This window comes from Camellia sinensis, chromosome 3 (assembly GCF_055761805.1).
Source record: "Camellia sinensis isolate YWXY chromosome 3, ASM5576180v1, whole genome shotgun sequence".
NCBI lineage: Eukaryota > Viridiplantae > Streptophyta > Magnoliopsida > Ericales > Theaceae > Camellia > Camellia sinensis.
Genome location: NC_138963.1, coordinates 110687066 through 110697755, shown reverse-complemented (window position 1 = coordinate 110697755; position 10690 = coordinate 110687066).

Sequence of the window (10690 nt, the reverse complement as noted above, 5' to 3'; positions counted from 1 at the left end):
CTAGGTTTCAGTTTTCTGAATTAAGTTTTTTGAAAACTGAGTTTTTTGTTTTTAGTGAATATTTTTAAAATTTTAAGCATTTTTTTTTTTACTTTTTTAGATGCATTTTACTTAGATGTGTTTAAAAAGTAAAATATTTGTAAAAAAATATTTTCAAAAATTAATAAATACACAAAAATATGAAAAATGTACTGAATTTTCGTTTTTTTTGTTTGTTTGTATTTTTGGTATTTAGTGTATTTATGCTAGGTATGTTTAAAAACTTAAAATATTAAAAAATTCAACAAAAACAAAAAAATACGAAAAATAAGAAAATAGAATTATCTAAAAAATATTTTAGAAAACTCAAAGCAAGCATTACGTTTTAATTTTTATTTTTATTTGTGCTGTAATTTTCTAAAGAAACTCATCTTTGAATGCATTGAAATTGCTGCTCTCTTACTTATCTTTTGATTCCCAAGTCCAACCTTTCCACATGAGAAAAAATAATTAAAAAAAAAAATTTCTAAAACCATTTTTTATTAAAAATATTTTTGGTCAAAAAATATTTATGTTGAAAATATAAATTAAAAAAGATTAATGTAAAAACGACTTTTCTAAAACCGTTTTTTATTAAAAATATTTTTGGTAAAAAATATTTAAGTTAAAAATATAAATTAAAAAAATTTAAAAATTAATGTAAAACCGGTTTTACCAAAACCGTTTTCTAAAACAACTTTTCTAACACCGTCTTTTATTAAAAATATTTTTGGTCAAAAAATATTTAAGTTGAAAATATAAATAAAAAAAATTAAAAATTAATGTAAAACCGGCTTTACTAAAATCGTTTTCTAAAACGACTTTTCTAACACCATTTTTTATTAAAAATATTTTTAGTCAAAAAATATTTAAGTTAAAAATATAAATTAAAAAAATTAAAAATTAATGTAAAATCGATTTTATCAAAATCATTTTTAATTAATTTAAAATTAATTAAAAACTTAATTAAAACTGACTTTTCTAAAGTGGTTTTTTTATGTTCAAATTTTGTTATTATTTTAATTATAAGACACGGTTTTTCGAAAGTTGTTTTTTAAAAAACGGCATTCACCCTATTCTGGAAATAAAAGATAATAGAGCTCCGCTATAGACCCTCAGTGGGGGTCGCACCCCGAGTGAGGTGACGTGCCTCCACTGGTCAAAACTCTAAAAAAAAAAAATAAAATAAAATAGTTTTTTTTTTTACCCAATCACCACCTGCCACCTCACTGGGGGTCAACCCCCAATGGAGGTCCGAAGCATTAATCTAAATATTTTATGTTTTAAATATTTATTTATTTTTTTAATGTGCACTATATTTCGGGGCTTTTCCCATATTAAGCCAATTTATCATCTTAATTCTCAAACTAGGCCTAGTTTGAACGGAATTCCCAAACTAGGCTAAAGCGCAATTACAAAACACGTTTTCACTATTTGGGCCGAAAATTTGATGAACATTGAAAGCGCTATTAGAAATCACGCTTTTAATTAAGAAAACCACGCTTTTAACATAATTTTTTTTTTAAATTAAGAAAGCGTTATTGGTAGTGTAGTTTTTTGTAAGAATGAGAACGTTATTTGTTATATTCAATGAATAATTGTTACATTATTGGGTTCTCACGATTGAGAAGATGAACAAGTTAAGAGAATGTGTATTTTTCCTAAAATAAATTTTGTCAACATTTTTGTAATAAAACTTAATACATAATATAAGAAGTCACTAATTTACTAAATACTCATACAGGCATGAAAACAACATAACTGAAGTTGCAAATGTAACAATTTTCAGTTACATAGGTAGTACAGACATAAGTCTCCCACAAAAATACATTCTGGACACCTTGAACTGAACACACAATACATACATCCTAGACACCTTGAACGGAACACGCAATACATAAACATAACAGTTAGACAGACAAATATTAGGCAGACAATCTGACAAACTCATTACGAAAACACTTAGTCTAACACAGACATTACATATTAATGCAAGTTGTTATATTGCCAAAGTGTAGACATTAACACCTAATTCGGGCTTAAATCGACAGATGGCTCAGAGTCTGAATAATCCGAAAGCTCAGCGTCAGAGACAAGTTCAGGATCCTCCATGATACTCTTGATAGCCGTAACATTTGGTTTTGTTCTGTTCTTCTGGGCATCCTTCTTAACTATGTGTAGCTGCATATCGCGGGCTAACCTATGCCGCATTTGAGAAATCTCACGTTGTAGTCTTTCACATAGTCGATCAACATTACCAGGATCTTCCTTTTGGATCTCAACAGAACGTGCTTTTGGCACCTTCAGTCGATTTTCCCGACATAATCTTTCCATTTGCACTCGCTCTATAAATAGTGCGAGCCACTTCAGAAGTCTAGCGTTTGCTAAACCATATCCTGTTTGATTATCTGATGGATCCTCCACCAAACCACATGAATCTCGATAGTACTTGGGCATGACAAAATGTCGCTTCCCAAACCTATCATGATAAGCACAAGAGGCATCTAACAAAGTAAATGGTGTTTCATCTTCAGCATCGCCATTTCCCCTTTCCCCTCCTCGTCGTGAATTGTCACCCCTTTGCAAGTTCCTACCACCTCTGCGATTCCCACTCCCTCCCATGAACCATGTAGCCATGCTAATTTTTTAAAACAAATGAATGATAATTTCGTAGGGCGAAATGAGTTGTAAGGTTGTGTCTTCACCTTTAGTCGTTTATATAGTTGGTTATGAACGGTTTTAGAAAGATGCCTCTGCATGACAATCCCACATATACGAACAAGGTATGAGTTGTCACTAAAATGAAAAAACAGAGTAAAGCAAATACTGTGTACCAAGTCACGTGACTTGACAATCCATCTGCATATACCGACAAAATGAGGGCATGCTCACTGTAAGGTAAATCAGTGAATTCACTGTTGCCATGTGACTTTCTGAATTGAGAATCCCACATATATCAATAAGAGATAAGTTGTCACTGTAATAAAAAATCGATCAAAAAATCGAGAAAAACAAAGCCTGTGCACCAAGTCACGTGACTTGACAATCCATCTGCATATACGGACAAAATAAGGGCACGCTCACTGTAAGGTAAATCAGTGAATTCACTGTTGCCATGTGACTTTATGAATTGAGAATCTCACATATATCAATAAGAGATGAGTTGTCACTGTAATCAAAAAATCGAGCAAACCAAAGCCTGTGCACCAAGTCACATGACTTGACAATCCATCTGCATATAAGGACAAAATAAGGGCATGCTCACTGTAAGGTAAATAAGTGAATTCACTGTTGCCATGTGACTTTCTGAATTAAGAATCTCACATATATCAATAAGAGATAAGTTGTCACTGTAATCAAAAAATCAAGCAAAAAATCAAGAAAACCAAAGCCTGTGCACCAAGTCACATGACTTGACAATCCATCTGCATATACGGACAAAATAAGGGCATGCTCACTGTAAGGTAAATCAGTGAATTCACTGTTGCCATGTGACTTTCTGAATTGTCACTGTAATAAAAAATGAAGCTTATGTAGGCAATGTTGTGTTTCACTTAGCTATGCATCATTCGTTGTAACGACCAACTATTTGTATTTCATTGAAAAATATGACTATTTGAATTTTTGTTGTCATTTGGAATTATTTTAAAATCAACTTTTGAATATTCAATTTGTAATATTTTGGGAAACATTTACAATCTCAACTTTTGAAATAAACTTTAAAATAATGGTGGATCTTGTGAGTGAAACGTGGGTTAGGTAAGAGTACTTGGCCACCAATGTTTGTGAATATCATGGTGCATTCAAATTTGTCCAGAAAATTGGTGCATTCAAATCTGTCCAGAAAACTTATGTTACATAGTAATTTCGGAAGTGTTGTTCTCTTTGGGTATAAATCCGAAAAATATGAAATCAGCGTCATTAGAACTGGTTATAAGTCTAGTTTTTTACATTTTTTCCCTTGCGTTGATTGCTATTCTATACTAAGAGAATCGTCAATTTCTTCAAAAAGTTGTAGAAAACAATATGTTTGGGTATAATTAATTGTAAATAGTGATTTTGACAAGCAAATCAAGTAAAACCAATTGGGTTTTAAACTTAGTCCCCCAGCTGGACCAAACACTTGGCTTTGACCTTGTCTATGTGGGAGCTCTAAGACATTACTTAAGGTCTCATTATCATTGATTAGCAGCAACCTATACTTTCCCCGACATGGGAGTTTACATTTAAACTCTAATCGCATTATTTCCCCATGCGTACCAACCTTCGGCACCATCATAGCCTCCAACTCGGCCAATGTTATCCCCCTGTGCACATTATACAACCCCTGAGGTTCGATGTCGTACGACACACCTTCATCGCGATTGCGCAAAATCTTTCCACCGCAATAGAACATAATACTCACAACTTCCATACCTACACTTTGCATTCAAAGTAACTCAATTATTTCAAAATAACAAAGTAAGCACATTTGAGAGCAAACACCACATATATTACACAGGAGTGCCTTTACGCATGGGTCTTTTGGTATTACAAAATATTTAAGTGGCATATCGACATGAACATGGAAATGAAAGTTATTTGCTCCATATATAATAGCATCCTACATGACTTATATTTCTTGTATTATTTAGAAGAATTATCTATTTGTACATTTAAACAAAAAACCATGTGTGGGATCATTTCTCCAATTATCATGAATTAACATTTGAATTCTTTTGTTGTGATTTGTCATGATTTCTTCATCCCTTCTTACGAGCATATGTTTTCCTTTACTCTTTGTTTTATGTTGTTATGCTTTCCCTTTGGTATTATTATTATTATTTTTAAATAATTTTTTCAATTAAAACTCTTTTTTGGGGGCTTTCATGGGTGGGTGTTTTCAAATGCTTTGAAAGAACCTTTTCCATATCTCTAATTGACCATTTGTTCAGGTTTATCAAACCCGTTTTCGTCATGTGTTTCGCGTGTAATTGCTTTCATACTTTGATTTTTTTAATTTCACATTCTATGAAATAGCATGCACATACTGTAAGAACTCTTCCCACAACCTCACTATGCGTGCCATAATTTCTTATTTCATCTTCATGTATTAAACCATCCGTGTAAGACATTATAACCAATAGGCCTTTGATACAGAAAAACTCTACTAAACTAATTCTTCATACTATAAGAACCTAATTTTACAAGCCCTAATTTTTCATACTATAACAACCTAAGAACTTCCAACAGGAAAATCCTAAATTGTTTACAAGTTCAAACTCTAAACTACCATGCCCACAATTGTTCAGTCTGAAACAATAGTATAAAATATTGAAATTCCAACTTTCCATGAAGAATAAAAAGTATCTTGCCTTCTAAAAATATAAACACATTAAGCTTTTGGGTCAATCTCTAATCTAATAGATTCATGTGGCTACAGCTAATCAATTCACTCATGGAGTTACAACACCTCAGTTTAGAAGAAGCTCTGAGGATTGTTGAATAAACATTTGTTTTCTTAACTCCGTTTGATTGGGCTAATTACATTGATAAAGAGGTTATCTTTGCAAATTGGTAAAGTAAATGCCAGTCAAACAGATGTCAGATCAAGTGCAAATCAATGACACATAGACCCTTTGAACTTCTTTTGACTAAAAATCACCACAAGAATTAAGACCAACCAAAAAAGATTTTTTGAGACTTTATTGTGATAACAAATTAGCTACCAATTGTGCTCGTAGTCTAGAATCCATTAAGGAGCAATGCACCGATTGTTTATTTTTCCATGCCTACTGTTACAAGAATTTCGTAATTTCTTTTAATATATTTTTCTTAAAATGGGAAACCCCTTTATCCAGCTAAGCATTCATAACACTCAACATGTTCAAGTAATTAACTATTGAGAATTTATTAACATCAATAAAAGTTTTTGTCTTTTTCCTAAATATTTTCGTACACTTTCAAATCCTTTTGTTATTTCTCATGTTTTCGAAAAGTTTGAAAAGTTTCCAATTCTATTTTCATTTCCAACCTAATCGAAAGAACGTACGGAAACGAAATTTTGATCCTATTAGAGAAGACGGGAAAATTATTACATTTTAATAACAACATTTGATTTCTTTAACATCAATTTATAACCCAAGTTTGACATCACATATGCACACCCATACAGTACCACCGAACAAAGTACTAGCCAAAATTAACAACAAACAAAGAAAAAAAGAAAAAAAAAGCTTACTAAAAATAAAAATAAAAATAAGAAAAAATAAGCACTTTTTCATATTTTTTATTTTTTAGTGAAATTTTTTTCAGACTTCTCATAAATATTAAAATTTTAAGTATATTTATATTAGGTGCATCAAAATAAATAGATTTTTAATTAAAATCTAAAAAAAATCCAAAATAGATGAAGACAAAAATAAAAGCTCTTTTCTTTTTTTTTTTAATTTCTAAACTCTATTAGAATGTGTGTATTTCTTAAATTTAAATTTATCGCAATAGTACCTGTAACCCCGTGCAAGGCATGGGCATTTTACCCTAGTATCTATATATTTGGCCCTAAAGGGTTGCACTCTATCAAAAAAATATGGTTTTACCATAAAATTGTGTAACATCAATAACAAAATGTATAATCTCGTTACAAATTAGCATAATAAAATGTCCAAAAATTTGTGGTTAATAATGTAAAATTTTTTGGCTTAGTTACGATATTCTTTATTATGCCAATTTGTAGTTAGGTTATGCATGATGTAAAAGTTTACGGTTTTGTTGCGGCATTTTTTGTTACGTCAATTTGTAATACGATTACACATTTTGTGGCAGGTGCATATGGTAGCATTTTCCATATATCTAGGCTTGAATAACTCGATTTAGATCTGTTGTTATTGCATACGATGTAATGGGTTGGGCTAGGTTATGGGCTCATTCAAGAAAATTGTGGGCTTATTGTGGGCTTATTGTAGGCCTTGGTCCAAACGGGCCAGACTTCTATATCTAGAGGCTCTTAATTATAGGATTTTCCTTTCTTCAAAAAAGGTTTGATTCCCTTATTAGATGTGGGCTTTTTCTTTTTATATTTGTTTTGAGGATCTTTCTTGCACATATTTATAATTTTCTTTTTATGTACTAAAAAAAATGTAATTAAAATACAAGGAAAAATATGTTAAGTTTGTTGTGAAGTTTTCTCAAACCTATTATATTATTATTTGAAGGCATTTGTTATTCCCAAACTTTTAGAATTATGAACTTTTTTATCTTGTTTTTTCTTTTCTTTTCTTGCCATTTCTATTGACAAATTTAAAATCCAAATGTAGAAATTAAAATTAAATCTTCTAAAATATGCCCCTCCATTCCTCGGTCATTTGGCATATTAATTCCATGTTGATCATTTAAGAGGTAAAGTCTCAGAAAATTATGAAGTCCAAGTGTCCATCTATGGCCGTAGGGTGTTCGAGGACAACAATGTGATGTTCAATCACCAAAAACTCCAAGCAACTCATTGTTGTCCTTTGTTTTTAATCTTTCCTCAACCCACTTACAAAAATATATATATTTTTTGATTGGTATCCGGTCGTAATGACTGACTAATATGATCTCAAAAATACATATATATATATATATATATATATTTGGATTGGTATTCGGCCGTAATGACTAACTAATTTGAGAGATCAATCCCAATGTAGTGGACAGTGGGATTAAGGGAAGAAGAAGAAGAAGAAATCATGGAGTCCACTCTTTTGCTTATGTCTCATCTCTTTACTGACTGACTATAAAGCTAGTGTTTATATGGGTCAATCGTGAATAAGATAGTCTCTTGCTTAAAAATACTATCTGTATAATTTGCATTTATTGAGAGAAAATTATACTACTAATACGTCTTGAATGTGGAGATTGAAAAGGTTGAATTTGGATATTTTAAAGGTTTTGAATCACTAGGAACTCCAATGATGTGTTAAAAATACCAAGTAAAATAGATGCACTACTTGAAATTGACAAGTTGAGAGTTAGCGAGTTAGCAAAACTCTTGCATCAATTCAAAGAGAAGATTGAAAGCTTTCACGAGGAATTTGCGTTAAGGATGTGGTCGTATTAGGCGGGGAATAATGTCACAACTTGGGGATTTTATCAAATATTTGAGTTACGAATTCAATTTTAGATTTATGTGAAATTTTGTAGAAATCCCTATAATTAGGTAGATAATTGTAGAATTTATTCATCATAAGGTGGTGGAAGGATGTAGATAGCTTTCATACTACTAGATCATTGAAATTTATACATATGTAGACTATTAATTAAAATATATAATAGGCAATCATTTGGTTATAAAATGGAAGAATTAGATAGTTTCCACACCATTGGATTGTTGATATTTGTATATATATCTAGACTATTAATTGAAGATTTGAAGGCCAAAGGCATCATTTGGCCAAACTAACAAAGCAATGGTAAACTCTCCGTACTTCCAATTCAAACTTTACTTCTTGTGAACTTGCTATTTTCAATTCAAACTATCTCTACTTCCAACTCAAACTCTATACCATCCTGAAAGTCCATCAGGGTGAGTACCACATGCACACAAACCATGGAAGGCCATGGCCTCCCTGCCTAGTATATATATATATATGGGTTCATTTTATGAGACGTGAACTACCTTATCTAATTTTCAATTTTATGCTCACAAGATATATGGCTATGCATTTAAAAAATTTGATTTTTAGAATTTTGATTTTTTAGGTGTGTATATAAAATTTTGATTTTTATAAAATTTTGATTTTTTAGGTGTATTAGCTTATGGCCAAACGTGTGGTGTGTATACTTGTATAAATCTGTGTGTAGTGTGCTCAGCATCTCCATTGGAGATGTCCCAAGGATCCTAATAATGAGCCAAGGCCAGTAGTATTGCCCCAACTAGGAATGGTGTAAGAATAGAACACCACAAATCCAATCCCACTCTACTTCATTGCTATTCCTACTTTTGTTCTAAAATTTTGCCCTATATTCCCAATATATTTCCAAACACAAGATTATGTCTCAAGATTTCAATATTTCAAAATTCCACTACATCTTGTGGCTAAGAGTGTATTGAAAAAGAGGAAAATAAGGATATTATATGATAAACAAAAAATAGTGAACAGATGAGGGTTTTCAATGCCCTAGAAAATCATATAATATCCACAAAAGTGAACTGAGATACACTGAATCGTATAATGCCCTAGAAAAGTGAACTGAGATACAGAAAATCGTAAACTATATCCTACGAATAACAAAATTTGTAACTTTTCAATGCCCTAGATTCAGCAATGAAATGAAAACCCCAAATTTCGAAATATAATGCCCTAACTTTTCAATGTCCTAATTTCAAAATTTAAAATCCCAAATTTGAAATGAAAACCCTCATTTATGCGATACAAACCTGAATGTGGGTGTTTGATGAAGGTGCTCCCCGTTTTTCCGGTGGTGTACTGTTGGCCGTTGTTCGTTGCTTCCTCTTCGTCGTTGGTCTTCCCTTCGGAGTTCGGCTGAGTGAGGGAGAAAAAGATGGGCTAGAAAAGAAGAAACAGCTTTCATAAAGGGAGAAGGAGATGGGTTTTGTGTAAAATGAAGCGGCTTTCCAAAAACCCTTTTCCATTTATGATAAAATTCTTATTTTAGGCAAACAATATTTGTAAATTGAAAAAAAAAAATTATTAAAAATAAAAATGGTTTTACAAAAACCGTTTTCTATTTATTTTCAAATTATTATTTTAGGCAAACAATATTTATAAATTGAAAAAAATTTAATAAAAATAAAAACAGTTTTAGAAAAGCCATTTTATATAAACTTAAAATTAATTAGGTGTTAAGTAAAAACGGTTTTACAAAAACCGTTTTTATGAAGGAAAATTTTATTATTTTTTTATTCATCAAAAATGGCTTTGCCAATGCCGTTTTAATGAAAACGGTATTGGTAAACCTGTTTCACCCTATATTGGGAATAAAGTAGAAAACACAATATAGAGTCGGACTAAAATATTCAAAATGCCTCAAACAGGGAAATTGGCCTGGAGGGAGGGAGGGAGGGAACGAGGATGTTGTTTCCGCCTTGGAAAATAATTCCCAATAATTATCCGAATTTGTTCAAATGAGGGTCTTTTGGGGAATTAAAAAAAAGAAAAAAAAAAAGAGAAAGGGTCAAATTTTCATTTTGAGTGACATCACTTTCCGTATTTTTTATTTATAAAAAGATAAAATGAACTAAAAAAATTAAAAAATTAATTTTTTATCAACTTTTCAAAACACTCCTAAGTCACTTCTCAAAAAGAAAATCATAGGGTTTGGATTGTTTGGCATGATAAATATAAGTGTATTTATTTAAATAAGTATATTTATTTAACTTATATTATCTCTTTATTTTTTATATATATTTTTATAAAAAAATTAAAAAATATATTTATTTACATCATTTCAAATAAATAAATTCAAAAAATAATTTTAAATTAAATAAATTCAGTAAATATAATAATGGAATAGTGATGTACGTTACGTTTATGCCAAATAAAAACAAAAGTAAAAATAATGATAACCAATAATTAATAGTAGTCACGTTTACGTACAAACGGTTAGATTATGTATTATATTAGTATTTTATTAATTATTTTGAATTTTTGAATTTTGAATTTTTTTTATTATAATAATAATTTCAAATGAA